Below are 17,091 nucleotides of genomic sequence, written 5' to 3' on the forward strand. Positions count from 1 at the left end.
AACGTCCTGATTACGCTTCTACAACGATCCTGCTACGATAATACCACGTTCTCATCGCGCTTATTTTTACGATTATCATGAGCCTACTATGCTCATCACGTTCTCATTACGACCATATTATGAGTTATCCGATTGCAACACGATCTTACCACGCTTCGACTGCGATTATAGCACGTTCTTACAACGATCTTTCTACGTTCTCAGTAATAACGTCAACATCGTGTTCCATATCAAAACTGTCCCATTCCTTCTATGTATGATTAATACGTAGATTTCCAAATAAATGTGAATAGACTTAACGCTTGTCTGTTTTGAAAAGAAAATATAATAAATATTGAGTTAACGCAAACTTTTCACGAACAAACTAGATCAGGAATATTAAACTTCATTATTACATAAAAAAGGTTTTGTAGGTTAGAAATTTGAAAAAAACAAACGACAAAATAACAAATACATGTATGAGGTTTGCTAATAATTAATTTAGAATATCATCCGGTACATACACTCAGGTAGAACGCTATAAAATTTCATGTGGTTGGTACGTTATATTCAATGTGCACTTGTGTAATATATTTGAAAAAAAGAATCACCCACGTTTAAATTAAAGGAATTTGGAATTTCAGACATTGAAATCGTACAAAGTAGTGTAAATTGGATCAAAGCACGTGAAGACTGCATGAAAAAAGGAGGAAAGCTGTCAACTGAAGAAGAATTTGGTAATTGCAAAGACAAGACAAAAGAAAACAAAATATGGATTGGAACCCATCAGATATTGTCACCATGGTTAGGAAAGATAGGTAGGTGCTACTAATAACATGAATTAATAATGTATTAAAATACTTACATAGCTATGAAATATACAAATGCGTTATGTAACAATAACACATAAAAATGGTTCGTACAGTTTTTACTGTAAATATGAAAACATTGTACTAATAGATGTTTTGACAAGTCTTCGAGTTTGTGTATTTCACTATAAAGGCAGTATTTGAAACGAATTTTAGCAGTCCATTCAAAATGAATGTTATTAATGAACTCCGGAATTTCTCGCTGCATTGAAGACCTGTTAGTGACCCTCTGCTGTTGTCTGTTCTGTGGTTGCTCTCAATTTTACATTGTATACATTTTTGTTGTGTGCCAGCTGAAGCACGACTCTGAGTGCTGGATTTTCTCGCTGTATTGAAGATTCATTGGAAGCCTTCGACTGTTTTCTGGTCTTAGGTCGGGTTATTGTCTCTTTGACACATTCCCCATTTCCAGTCTAAATGTTAGTTGTCATTTGAGAATGTTCAAACACAGCTGTTGTTTTTCTATTTAATTTTATGTTATATGTTGATAGTGGTTGCTGAATATTGAACACAAAGGTACTCAATATTATGATTTTAAAGGATTTTAATATGTTTATTGTCTTGCTGAAGATTTGTCCTAGACTTTTTTATGAATGACCTACCCGACGTCATTGAACGGTGACGTAAGAATATTAGTATTTTTCAGTAATATGTACGATTGAGAAACGGAATAGTTATCAAAGGTACAAGGCTTATGATTTGATACGCCTGGCGCAAGTTTCATCTAAATATGACTCATTATTTTACATCAGAACATAATAGTTAGAAAGCCAAAACAACTACAAATTTGAAAAAACATTGAGGACCCAAAATTGCCAAAAGGTTGTGCAAAATACGGCTGATGTAAGCTATGTATGGGGTAAGAAAATCCTCAGTATTCCGAATAATTTATACTTTTGAAAACAGTAAATTTATAAATAAAATTACCATATAATTCAAATTCATGTCAACACTGAAGTGCTGACTGCTGGGCTGGTGATACTCTCGGAGGCGAAATGTTCACCAGAAGTGGCATCGACCTAGTGGTCTAAATAGATATCAAAGGTACCAGGCTTATAAGTGATATCATTGAAAGGAGACGTAAAAAAACGATGATAGAATATGTTATTACACTTTTATTTTTTACATATACTAGTAAGTAAAATAAACATTTCAATTCATTCAAAACTATATTGATTCGCTATAGTAAATAGTCAAATGCTGACCTCATACAGGAACGTTTTAGGAAGAAAGATTAGAATTTAGCAATATCCTTTATCTTTATGTTCCGCTATATAGATGATGTTCTCTCATCGATCACTAAATAATACAAAATTTGGTGGCTATATTGAACGAATCTATCCCATCGAGCTAGAAATAAAGAACACTACAGATACTTTAAAGTCTGACTCATATCTTGACATAATCTAGAAGTTGAAAATGAGGGTCGTTTGAAAACAAAATTTCAGCTTCCCAATTGTGAACTTTCTATTTCAATGAAGCAACATTCCAGCAGCGCCTGCAAACGGTGTATATGTATCCCAATTGATACGATATTCCTGGGCTTACTACAGGGCCAGTGATACCATCGGAGAAGAAACGTTCATGATTTCCTTGATAGAGGATTGCTGCTCACAAGGAATCTATTAAATCAAGAATTTCTAATAGTGAAGTTGAAATTATTCCTTCGTAAATTTTTACGGACGACATCACGAGTTGGTTGACCGTTATGGAATAATCATTCACAGCCGTCATCGGATATGTCCCTCATCCCGTAACTACTGTACCCTTGCCTTTTTACGAATGTGTCCTACTAGACTATTTACCGGATTTGTAATAAAATAAGCAACACGACGGGTGCCACATCTACTTACCTCTCCGGAGCTCCTGAAATCACCCCAGTTTTTGGTGGAGTTCGTGTTGCTTAGTCATTAGTTTTCAATGTCGTATCTTCTGTACTTTTATTTGTCTGTTTGTCTTTTAGCCATGGCGTTGTCAGTTTATTTCCAATCTATGAGTTTGACAGTCCATCTGGTATATCTTGTCCCTCTTTTAAAGCATATCACTAGTTATTTTGTCTGTTCTATACGTCAATGTAACAGTGTGTATATATAAAAATTATGCGTTTGGCCAACATTTGTCTTCACCTAGAGCGATTCTATTACAAAAAATACCATATTTGTCCTTTAAGAATGAAATGATTCATGAAGGTTTAAATTAATACTGATTTTACTACGGATTTGCCCTTTATGCCGATATTTTGATCCTTGCTGTCGCTCGTTGTAAAACATTTGGCGTAAGGCACCAACTTGTGGTAAAATCAGTTTAAATTCCAGCTCCAATAAATTATTTCTAGATTGAATCTCATGTAGTTATGTGTTTTATTCATTAAATTACATTGTCATTTTGAGTCCTTGTTGATGTTATATTTGTTTTTCTCATCGGATATTGTCTAATGCTTAGTCCGTTTCTGTGTATGTTACATTTTAATGTTGTGTCGTTGTTCTCCTCTTATATTTAATGCGTTTCCCAGTTTTAGTTTGTTACCCCGATTTTGTTTTTTGTTCATAGATTTACAAGCTTTGAACCGCGGTATACTACTGTTGCCTTTATTTATTCAGAGCTGAAAATGTAGATTGTCCAATGTTAAACTACGGACTAGACAAGCAAAATTAAAGTTAAGTTGACTAAGATTCATAACAATGTGTCTAGGTAGAATATCATGTCTTTCTCTGGACTGTTGTGAAGAAGCAATTTGAACGTCAGGTTTTGCGTGTCCATTAAACAAAAAGCAGGTTTCATATTCACATCAAATTGATATGTTGAGGTCCTGATAAAGAAACAATGTATGTTCTGTTTGCGGCTAAGCATAGCTACCCATCTAATTATGCGATCACTTTTTTCACTTTATTCATTTGTCAAATTATTGTCACCTTATTACTAGGTATTGAAATCCACCAAATTCAGCGATCATTTTTGCCACTCCCTTCAGTCATTTGTCAAATCATTATCACTTAGTTAACTATGCATTTAATAAACAAAACGTTTCATTTAATTACTTTTCTTAGGTTGCTTCAATTTAGGAAATGGAACAACAAAACAACCTACCGCAAGATCAGTTCAAGAGTGCTATTCACTTTGTGGTAACCGTTTTGGATTTATAGTAAGTATAGATATGTCGTGAAGACCACGAAACACTCATTCTAATACAGTAAAGATATAGATCTTTTATCCGCACAATCCCGAGTCTTTGAGCAATATTATTTCAAGTACAATAAAGATAGAATTTGTTAAATAAAATCCTTCAGAAAATGAACTTTTAATCATCATGATCATTAAATTGTAATAAACTTATAATATCCAAAAGATAGACACAAATCTTTAGCATCAAGAAGGACTACAAATCAAGGATAAATCTTTAAATTTATCTGTAATACAAATGTCCAATCATTGATAAGAACATATTAAAGTATTAAAGTAGCATAACACAAATACCGAGGACAAATCTAAACGAAATGTCCCTGAGCAATTGGGAAATCCAAAAGATGAAACACATCAAACAAATGGACAATAGTCGTATTACTGACTTATTTTATTTATTTTCTTATGTAGAAATTAACATCATACTTTTGAAAGAGACAGTAGACTAGATATTCTGTATAAATGAATAAAGCAATATTGTTTTTCAGAATATTTTCTGCTTTTGCAATTTGCGAATGGACATAAAGCCTATTACAAATAGTGGCTGTTTGAGAAGTGATTCCCCTAACAACAGAGAGAGCACTATTGCATGGATTTACGAAGCAAACGGTGAGTAATTTAGCCATGTTTGATAGCATGCCACTTAATTAATGGTAAGAGATTGCTGGACAGTTTGATTAAAGAGAACTATATTGTCATGAATAAACAAATCGTAAAAAGGATGAAAATTAACTATTAGTGTACCTAATAGAAAAATAACCAGTATCGACCATGCCATGCAAGACAATTATCGAATGAAATATCGAATTTGACATTCCGTATATATAACAAGGTATTATTTGGATCGAGAGTTGTCTCATTGGCACTCACACCACATCTGCCTATATCTATTGAATAAAACTGGAAATCAACATCAAGTTTAGAAAACCTCCATTTCTTTTTACTTCTAATTTCATGATGTTAGTTCAATTATTTTTAATTTGGTGTTACTATCATTTTTTCTTCATAGTTGATATTTTTATATTCGACCTACTTTTTATGATTTAAAGACAATTTGTGCATTATAACTTATCTTAAGAAATATATTGCAAACATTTGATAGTATGACTAAACCTCTTTATATTATGTCCTATAACTTAGGAACTAAGCTTACTCCATGCATGCATGGACGAAGGCAACTAACATTAACTTACTCCATGCTTGCATGGACTAAGTCTGCTTGAATAATTGAATGCTATGTTAGTCCATGCAAGCATTGACGAATTTAAAGTTAGTTGCCATCGTTCATGCATGGATAGACTAAGTCTGTTGTGTTAGTTCATGCAAGCATGGACTAAGTTAACGTTGGTTGTTTTCGTCCATGTATGCATGTACTAAGTCTGTTTTATTAGTCCATGCCAGCATGGGCTAAGCCAACGTTAGTTGTCTTCATCCATGCATGCAAAACATGAAAAGGTTTAGTCATACTGTCAAGTGTTTGCAATTTATTTCGTAAGGTATATAATAATGCGCAATGTCTTTAAAAATCCAAATAAATAGGCTGAATATGAAAAAATCAACTAAAAAGAAAAAAAAAGATAGTTGCATCAAATTAAAAAATAATTTAACTTACATCATGAAATTAGGTGGTAAAAAGAAATGGAGGTTTTCTAAACTTGATGTTGATTTCCAGTTTTATTTAATACCTTGTTTTATATGTTATAGGCAAGATAGCAATATACAAATATTTAGGAATGTGATTTCGCCTTTTGTCATAGGTGAATTGTTCAAATATGAGAGTTATTGCGCAATTAAGTTTATAATTTTAATAGCTGAAATAAATATCCCCTTTGAAATGAGTTTTAAGTTGGGTTTTCTTGTATGATTCATGGGTCATTTTCTGTTTAAGTGTCAGTATTTTATATCAATCATAAGCATACATGTAGGTTCAGGACTAGTGTTTCTTACAATATCTTTTGGACACTGTTTTAATCGAGGCAGGAAAGTAAGAAAAATACAAGGCTAAAAAAAATCGAACTGTATATCGATAGATTGCTTAAGCTTTGTTTAGTAAAACATTTAAACAATTAGAGTCCTCAATGCTCTTCAACTTCGTTCTAAATTTGGCCTTTTTAACCTTTTTTTTTATTTTAGCGTCTGCCGATCACAATTTTAATCCCCGCACCTATGACGGGTCTTAACCAGTAAAGGACAACTAAAGGTTTGAAAATGTTAACTTGGCTCATGGCAGAAGCTCATAAAATTATTATACAAATCGTTGAATCTGTATGTGGGTTGTCTAAGTAGAAAACATAACCTTTTATGTCAAAGTAAAACCTGGAAAATTCCGAGGCTGAGGTCTTCTCCGTAATTTGTTATCAGATGCACAAGGCTTTTAATTTAATACGTCAGATGTGCGTTTGGTCTACATAAGATTGGTCAGTGACTCTCAGATCAAAATAGTTATAAAGCCTAACAAGTACAAAGTTGAAGAAAATTGAGGACCCATAATTCCAAAAAGTTTTGCCAAATACTGCAAAGGTAATCTATTCTTGTAATAAGAATATTCTTAGTATTTCGACTAATTCATTCTTTGAAAACAGTTAGTTTTATGAAAATGATATATAATTGATATTCCTGTCAACACCGAAGTGCTGACTTCTAGGCTAGTGATATCCTCGGGAACGAAACGTTTTCCAACAGTGGTATCAGCCCAGTGATGTTAATTATTATCAAAGGTTCCAGGCTGTTATATTAGATATGTGTATGTCACTAATTTGTATAACCGAATGCTCCAAAAAAGTGTTTTGTTATTTTGAACAAGATCAATATATATGCAGGAAATGTGTTTATTCAAAAAATACAATTGAATATATTTTATCTTATTTTATCTTTCTTTTTGTCTTACTGTTTTACTAGAATAAAAAGAAACACTTATCAATTAATCAAGATGTTGTCCCTCCTATTCATAATAAAATACATCTCATGATTAAAACACCCATTCAATTGTCAACACTGATAGTTCCGTTCAGTGAAATATGAATAGAGGATAGAACCAACTTTTTTTCAGTTAACTTTACTGTAGAGAAATGTAAATGACACCATTCTGAAGAAAAGTTTTGTATCTCGTGGAATAACATGTGTTCATGTTTTGTTGATCATATGCTACCATTGTTTTGTTCCAACTATTATTATGGGAGTAAAGTATTGCACTATATGATTTTACCCTGAGAACATTACTCTTCAGAAACCTTAGGTCATAAGGCTCTCATATTCCGTAGTATTGGTTTTTACCATGCACAAGTAGCCACAATATACTCCGTACTTTTAGTGGTTATCTTTTAACAAGTTTTTACGAAATGTTGTCTCATTGGCAATCTTACCACATCTTCTTATATCTAAATAACGAGTCCAGGGAATTCTATTTAGGAGTAGTATGACAATAACACTTTGTCAACAGTTCTGAGACCGTTTTACAAAACAAAATAAGTAGTCAAAAAATTCAAACATCAAGAACTTTGGAAAACAGAATAATTCTTCGGTTCGTTCAATCCTTTGCTTATTTATTCTGTGATTGTTAGAGTATCTAATATTTGTTTTTACTTTAGAACTGGATATAAGTAATTTTGACAATTTTCAAAACAGTGGGAACTGTGTTGGTTTAATGTGTTCAAACATGAGTTCGGTTCTTGAGGTTTGTAATTGCAGTTCAACGAAACAATCATTTTGTCGTGAGTATTTTTTCACAAACTTATAGTCATATAGAAATCATTATACACAATTAACAATCCACAAATCCAGACGAGTTTCACCATACATAATAGACAAGCAAATAAAACATCTTAAGTATCAAAAACAATATGCATATAAACGAGGTCTTCGATAACAATTGTCATATTCCCGACTTTGTACTTGACATTTTAAGAACAAAATGGTGGGTTGAACCTTATTAATTGGTTAGCCAATTCCGCTTTATATATAAAATCACAACACTACGTGACAGAAATATAGCACAAACTCACGAAGAACATTCATCACAGAGAATCGCACAAACACATATAATAAAAATGACATAACATTCAAACCGCAGAAAAACAACGACCTTATTACAACGACGGCAGACACAAAAGAAAAATGTGACGCACTTACGTACCTAACATGCAATCTAGAATTTTATACAATTGTTTTCACAATACTCGTTCAAACAATTTTCATGACAAAGATGGTATTGAAAGGCGATTTTATAATCATTTGGTCTGTAAACCATTAGACATAACAGATCATTCAACCAAAACCATCACAGAAACATAAAAATAATTGCATGAATGTTGGATGTACGAAATATCGAGACACGTCGTATAGTAATGCAAATTCACACTCTTTTTAACAGTTATATTCGGGAATATCACAATGATGGTTTTGGAATGAAATTTTATAACTATTTTGAAAAATAGGATAAGACATAACACATTATTCAATCGAAACCATAACAGAAACATAAAAAAAATACATGAATGTTGGATGTACAAAATATCGAAACACGTCGTTAAGCAATGTAAATTTACACTTGGCATACCAGTCATATTCGGGAATAGTTCACGTCGGTACTTCGCAGGCAGACGACTTATCGATGTTAAACCACTATCTGAGACATGGTAAAAATGCTATCAGTTAGTTTAGAACAGATCCATCGTATAGACCAACCAATTCGTGATGGTGTGAATAAATGTTTATTTATTTTGGTAATTTTTAATCTATCCTCATAATTCTGTTGGAGCAGGTATTGTGTAAGTAGCACACTTTTGTATATGAAGTCATATTAAAAATACAAAAATATTTACCGAGTATCCCAAATCATGTTTTTTAGCATATGAATTGAAAAAAAATGTTTCAATGTTGGCGGTGTCAATGATGAAATATGTTTTCATTTAAATTAGCTGCGCATTCTGTTTCCACTACATTTTATTTTAAGCAAATACATCTTCAATATTTCTTTCATTTTTGAATCTGTTAAAGTAAACGTAAAATCTTATCATACTTGTTATGTACTTGCCTTATCTAGTGTAATATGTTTCTTATTTTTTGGGTAAAGATTTAATAAATGATATAATTCCCAAGTGGACATCGACCGTATCTTTGAATTCGTTTCATTTCAGCATGAAGACAAGGAAAAATGTAATGATTTAAGTATTCATAAGTCTCCTCGTCTGAAAAGGAATTCTGTGAATTATTGAGAAAACATCTTAAGATAAATTACTGCAACCTGCAAAACTAATAGAAACGTATTACTTTTGTAAATGATAAATTACCCGCACCAGCAATTTAACTCCCTCAAGTTGCTTTTTCAATCTCCTTCACCTTCAATTGAGGTAGTAGACAAACCGATTTCTTAGATCAGTAACTTGTATTTATGATTAAATCAGTCAAGTGAGATATAAGGGTTTGTAAACTTCAATTCCACGATAAACCAAGCGTTTTCAACTGACCTTGTCTGTGACGAGAGATCCATAGAAGAATATATAGCATGCACGAGAAGGTTAACATACTTTTCTGGATTGACCTTCAGTACAACTTGCTATTTAGTCTTCATTTTTCTTTCCTTCCATACATGGTTCTATATATAATTTAATAATTTCAGTTGTCATCAATGATTCTATTTGTTTATTAACATTATTGGACAGTTCTTAGACAGGTTAATATTTTTGAAAATACTACCAGTTACAGTAAAAAAAAACTCGCCGCTTTTCTTGAATATTTATGAGCAGGAATTACATTCTGAATATTTTTGTAGCATATAACGGTTTACCAAAAGTTAGATCTAGCAACATATACTCTTACATCAAATCCTTAAAGAACTAATGTAAAGTTGAGAACTGAAATGACAATGTGAAATTTTATGAGAATGAAGACCAACTACCCTGACTTTACTGTTAATTTTTACATAAATAATGTAGATTTCATTCCTTGAAATTTTATGATAAAAAGGGAAGGTTGAATGTGAAATGAACAAAACATACATGTATAGTCCTTCTAAAATGTAGAGGATTTTCATCATTTGCTTAATCTGAACAGACCATGAGTTTATATTTCTCGAAATTAACAAGTTATACTGTACTAAAAAAAACAAATCTTTGATATTGCTTATAAACAACTGCACCATGGTACGCCCGTCGTCTTGTGTGTGAATTGTTATGCAATAATCATAAATAGTTTCTAACATACTGCGCGACATTTAAAAAAATCAACTGAATAACTCTAAAATAGAACTTTGAGGCAACACCAAAAGGTATACCGATCTTTAGATTAGTACAACTTAGAATTGTTTTAAGCAATAATCATATTTTTTTTTAGATACGACGCGACATGTGAAAACCCCCCTTTTTCTTACTTTTAACTCAATATCTCTAAAATCAAAAATATTTTTGAGTTATTGAGTATTTTGAAAAAAAAAGGGGAGGGGTTTTCACATGTTGCGATGTATCTGCATTTATTATCCACTATTTCTCAAAATGCAATGATACTGTAAATGGTAACTAGTCCAATCGAATCTATTTGTAATGCAACCTACAAACCTTTGAATATTTTGTTGCATCTTAATCCTTTTAAAACGGCGAATTCATGTTTCTGGATATATGTTTATATTGTAACATCCAAAGGATTTTGATTACCATCTCGTCTTTAAGCTTTAAAGATAAGTATTTGTCCGATAAGTCAATTATGTTAATTTACATGGATACACGTTTGTCAAATAAAATTGATAAGTGCCATACAAGTTAACGTTCAAAAAGTATTGCAATTTAAATACTTTTTCAGAGAGTGGAACTCATTCAACACAACTTTTGTCCTGGAAAGGTGCAGAACGGTTTTGCAACATTAATTATACCGATTTGTCAGTCACTAACCATGAACATATATGTAACAATACAGATGATGATCTGCATAATTCGGGTTCCTATTGGACAGGATACAAGCGTTACTGGTATAATAGAAAATCAAAAATGTCTTCAGGTACAGTTACATTAATACATATAACGATGGTACAATTGTCATTTCTTTGAAATTTCTTTTTCTGACTTAGTAAACAATATTATTTTTTTTTTTTAAGTTTGTGTTTCCCCTATGCCTGTGTTAAATCAACTTCATTAAATAAATATGAACTAAAGTTCTCTGAATGAGTTATGTTTATTTAACAAACATGTCAGTTGAACATTTTGGACCCGCCGTTTTACTTGCAATATTTTTAATCGCAAAAAATAAAATCTCCAAAAGAAATTATTCCTAAAGCCTCGGTCACACCTTAATGGATAGCTCGTACTAATGCCTAACAGATAACTTTTGTTTTATTCCGTCATGTCTGTTTGACGTTCGATCTTATCCTTTAGGCGTCCGTCCCTATCCGTTGCATGTCCGTTTAGCGTGCGTTTTATCCGTCGACGTCCGTTTCGTCCGGTGGAAAATTTTGAGCATGTTCAGAATTTTGAACGGACGTCCAACGGATGAAATGTCTGTTGAACGGACGTGTCGTCCGGTGGAAAATTTTGAGCATGTTCAAAATTTTGAACGGACGTCCAACGGATGAAATGTCCGTTGAAAGTCCGATAGGCGTCCGTTTTGTACGGTACTCGTCCGTTTCGTTTCTGTTTTGTATCCGTTACGTGTTCGTTATACATCCCTTGGAGGTCTTGCAGATAAATTCACCAACGGACATCTAACGGACGTCTAAGGGATAAAACGGATGTTGAACGAATGTGAAACGCACTTCTACCGGACGTATAACGGATAAAACGGATGATGAACGGATCTAAAACGGATAAATGCCCATAAAAAATTTCGCGTCAGAAATGCCAATTAGATTTTTTAAGGTTCATGAATTCTAATTATTCATAATCGATCTAAGATTTAAGGCCGCACGTCTTTAAAATCAAGCAGCTCTTATTCAAGCCAGATACTGTCCTTTTGGTGTCATTTTGAAGAACAGTCAAAACCAGTTACACAGAAACATTTTGAATATTAACGCGATTTAAATGTATTATAATCATTGTCGCCTTTAATTTTTCCGTGTATAAATATCTTGATCATCCGTTTTATCTGGTACGCTTCCGTTAGGTGTCCGTTGTATGCGGTACTCGTCCGTTGGATGTACGTTAGACATCTGTGCTGTCCGTTACGTTTCTGTTTATCGTACGTTGCATATCCGGTGTGTGTCCGTTTTGCATTCGTCACGCGTCCGTTTTATTTGGTCAGTACACCAACGGACTCCCAACGGATAACAATTTTGTCAACGGACAACTTACATTTCATGCTTTAGGTATCCGTTCGTGCTATCCGGTCAGGTGTGACCGAGGCTTAATCATGGAACTGTATACATTGTAATCAATATTTCAAATAAAATATGCCAAGGCTCGATGTTTTTAGACATCTCCAAACAAGAAAAGGGGGACCGTAAGTATGTTTGGCCGGCCGGCAGGTATACTGCAAAATATTTCAGGTGAGACATTTAAATATGAAACGTCAAACAAATATTCAGTATCATGTAAGTTTATCTAAATGTATTCCAAAGTTAAGTTGTTGACCAACATTTTACGGTTCATTTTGAATAATGATATACTTTCGGTTAAAGGAAGGAGGAGAATTGTAGTTATAGGCATTTGTTGTCACATTAACGTTGAGCTTCGTTCAAAATGTAACTAATCTGTTAAAATGTTTTGGTTTACTAAGCTGAAGTCACATCAACTTGGAACTTGGTTTGTGTAATTTTTTTAGCATTTTAATCTTTTTCAGCTATGCATCAAATATTGCTAATTTAAGACTTTTTTTAAATGAATAATTTTCTTTAATAAATTATTATTTCAAATTAAAAGTACTTAAAATTTAGACAAGTGCTTAATGTAATTATATCGTTTGTTGCTATTTGTTTCATTATGTGATTATTTTAACAAAAGACATGAGAACAGTTAGAGTGTTTAAATTTAAAGTAGTTTATAATTTCAGAAAGTATTCGTACTTTATCAGAAGTGTTCAACTGTTCTTACATGACATGTGCCAATGATGATGCTACTGCTTTACACCATGAAGGCAATTGTTCCCAAAAATTGAATGGATATGCGTGTTTGCTTAATAATGTACCGCAAACCACATCCAAAGGTAAGGTATCTAATAAAAAATTTCAGATAAAAATCACTCCACTGATTAGATTCACAAGAGAATTGTTAAATTTTGGTCACTGCCTGTATAATTTTAAAGGATTATATAAAAAACGATGATCCCAGTGAAACCTATATTTAAAGAATTACCTTAATATGAATATTAAATGAACTCATCATAACCAATTAATTGAAATTTGAAATACATATAAATATTACTACAGCAGAACAAGAGATATTTGACATGAAAACACCATTTTTCGCTGAATAAAAGTGATCTTTATAGTAAGTTTGTGTGTACTGTGTGTACCTAAAATGGGGGTGATCTCAGGTGCTTCAGAGGGGTAAACAGATCCTGCTCCACATGCTGCATTCATCGTGCTTGTCGTGTTGGTACACACCCGAAAAATAGTATAATTCGGTAAGTCACACTCGTGAAAATTGAACGAGATTGACGTTACGACATGAGCAACATATCTGATATCATGGATACTGTAACCCAACTTATTTTCGCGGATATTTATTTCGAGTTGTACCCTTTGAGACCCCTTCAAGGATATATAGTTTTTTTCTTCTTTTTTACTTGGGTTCAAGTATTCCATAAAGGTCAACCAACTCGTGATGGTGTCCGTAAAATTCATGAAGCCGCATGGCATTTGATAATTAAAATAAGCAAACCCCATACTATAGAGTTAGCTTTAGTATTATGTATACTGCATATGCCTGTACAGAAAACAACACAAACGCAAATATCAATTTGCCGACAGCTCGCCGTATTTGGTGGACGCCGGTTGTAATTTTATTACAACAAATACAATATTGTTTCTAATAGCAAATAACAAACATGTCGTCACTCAATGCTTCTATACATTATAAATGAACATTCTCTCTTATATTTTTCCAAAATATTTTCCTCACGGATAGTCGAGGCCGTCCAGGAAAAACCAAATTTTGTTAAGTGCAAACCTGTATCCGACAACAATGAACAAGTCTATCTACGGAAAAGGGTAGTCAAACCTCACCTTATATGACGAGAGAGATGACTTGCAAACAAATATTGTGAAAAAAATACTTCAATAGGATATATATATACATACATACATATCTATGACTTAAGTTTAAGTCATGCACGTACGAACGGCGGCTAGAAAGTGACAAACAAATCAAATATACTTACATACTCGGATCTAAATCAACCCCTCTGATTTGACCCTAATACGTATATTACCCATAACGTCAATACAATATTTTCCGGCTTTACTTCGAACCGCGAGAAAATATTATTATAATAACAATAAACAAAATGATCATGGTAAGATGCAATCAAAGATAAAGATACTCACTGGATTACAAGTTCCTTGTTTGGGAAAGGCAAACAACGAATGCATCCATATTATCACATTGAATGGATATGCGTGTTTGAATAATATGGTACCGCAAACCACATCGAAAGGTAAAGTATCTAATAAAAAATTTCACATAAAAATCACTCCACTGATTATAGTTAAGCAGCTTACCACACAAAGCATGCACTTCACTGATTAGATTCACAAGAATATTGGTAATTTTTGGACACTGCCTGTATAGTTTTAAAGGATTATAACCTATCAATAATATCCCAGTGAAACCTATCTTTAAAGGATGACCTTAATATGAATAGTAACCAATTAATTGAAATTTGAATACAAGTAAATATTACTACAGAAAAACAAGAGATATTTAATATGGCAACACCATTATTCGCTGAATAAAAGTGATCGGTATATTAAGTTTGTGTGTACAGTGTGTACCGAAATTGGGGGTGATCTCAGGTGCTCCGGAGGGGTAAACAGATCCTGTTCCACATGTTTCATTCGTCGTGTTGCTTGTGTTATTACAAACCCGATAACTAGTCTTATTCGGTTTGTCACACTCGTGAAAATTGAACGAGATTGAAGTTACGACATAAGCAACATATCTGATATCATCTTTGAAATAGATATTGTAACCCAACTTATTTTCGCGGATATTTATTTCGCGTTATACCCTTTCGAGACCCCTTCACGGATATATAGTTTTTTTTCTGATTTACTTGGGTTCAAGTATTAAATAACGGTCAACCAAACCGTGATAGTGTCCGTAAAATTTATGAAGCCACACGTCATAATTAAAATAATCAAACCCCATACTGTAGACTAGGCTTTTCTTTCAATTGACTGGGCGGAGTTAAAACGGTTCGCTTATCATTGACTGGTCAATCTACCGATAGGTGTTTTGGGATAAACTCATCAATGAAGTGTCCAGTTATGGCCATTGTAAATTCGTTTTGTGACACTGATAGGTGATAAGAAATCAATGTTAATTATACGGCAATCTTCCTAATCATACACATCTTCAAATAGCAGATAAAACGTTAGCTCCATCCGATCAGTTAAAATGACATTGATAATACAACCAACGATAATCACTGGATTATAAGTTCCTTGTTTGGGAAAGGCAAATAACGAATGCAGCCGGATTATCACATTAACGCTCAAACACCCCTTAACATTCTGGATAAAAGGCTATTGACACCAAAGGGTGAAAATGGTCAACCATCACAAATATTGACCAGTGGAAAAAACAAACATCATCGGTACCAATTTTACCGCACCAGATGATATGCAAAATATTTGAAAACCCAAAACCAAAATAAAAAGTTAAAGCGTTGTTTCAACCAGAAACACTCAAAGTATAGCCAAATTTATCAAAGTATTAGAGTTTTGCTTGCGGTAGACATATTTCTTTGTTTAATATTATAAGATGGTCTAGAAGAACAAATTGCAATCTAACAGTATCATTATTTTCATGGCAATACCACAGTTTTGGTTTCTGGGCTGGTTCTCCCCCGGGGACTTAGATGATACCAGCAGAGGTATCGACCAAGTGGAAGTCATAACATTTATAGCATACAATTAAGTTTAGCAAATGCAAATTTCGACAACAAATTAAATGTAGCTTGAGTGATACTCGAAGCCGACATTTTTAAAAATTCAAAATTCATAAAAGCGTTGTTAAATTACAAAAAGGATCTAAAGTATAGCCAAATACGGAAAGGAATCAGAGAAATACTAACTTTATTCATAATAATTTCAAAATATTATATTAGCATATTTCAATAAAACAATATCCGTATTTAATGCAAGTATATAGGTACTGGCAACTTGACTTGTGATATTCTGGATTACCAACAGTTCACAAGCAGTGGTACCGGCACTGTTGTTTTAATAACATTATCAGTGACAGTTTACTGCACCTTATTCTAATGTCGACAACTAAAGATGTAATTAAAGTTTGAGGCTTAAATAACCCAAAATGATGAAGAAAAAAAACCCCAGATGATCAGTGTTGTCTATTGAAGGTCATTCTATTTTTTCGCTGCAATGTTATATTTCACTGCGGGTTTGGTATGTTTTCAATTTTTTTGTTACTATTCAACTTGGACAAAGAAATAAAGAAAAGAGACCTTACAAGGTGTTCGCTTACGCAAATTAGCAAAATCAAAAATTGAGGCTTCAATGTTGAAATGTCAAATTGTATCAGTCTAACCGTAGGAGAAATACACAATGCTCTTCAACTTCGTACTTTGTATGGCCTTTTGTACTTTTTTGGATTCGAGCGTCATGCACTGAAGAATAAATATAAATCTATATACTTTTAACATTACCATGATATCATTTCCCCGAGGGTATCACCAGCCCAGTAGAAAGTGCTGACATGAATTATCATTGATATTGTTATTAAAAATTAACTGTTTTCACAGTTTGGAATTTTTGAAATACTAAAGCTTTTCAACCTCGGTAACAGATTACCTTAGCTGTATTTGGCAAAACTTTTAGGAATATTGGTCCTCAATGCTCTTCAGCCTTTTACTTTATTTGGCCTTTTTATTTTACTTTTTTTGGAATCGAGGGACACACATG

Source organism: Mytilus trossulus, chromosome 11, assembly GCF_036588685.1.
Source record: "Mytilus trossulus isolate FHL-02 chromosome 11, PNRI_Mtr1.1.1.hap1, whole genome shotgun sequence".
In the NCBI taxonomy this organism is placed as follows: domain Eukaryota; kingdom Metazoa; phylum Mollusca; class Bivalvia; order Mytilida; family Mytilidae; genus Mytilus; species Mytilus trossulus.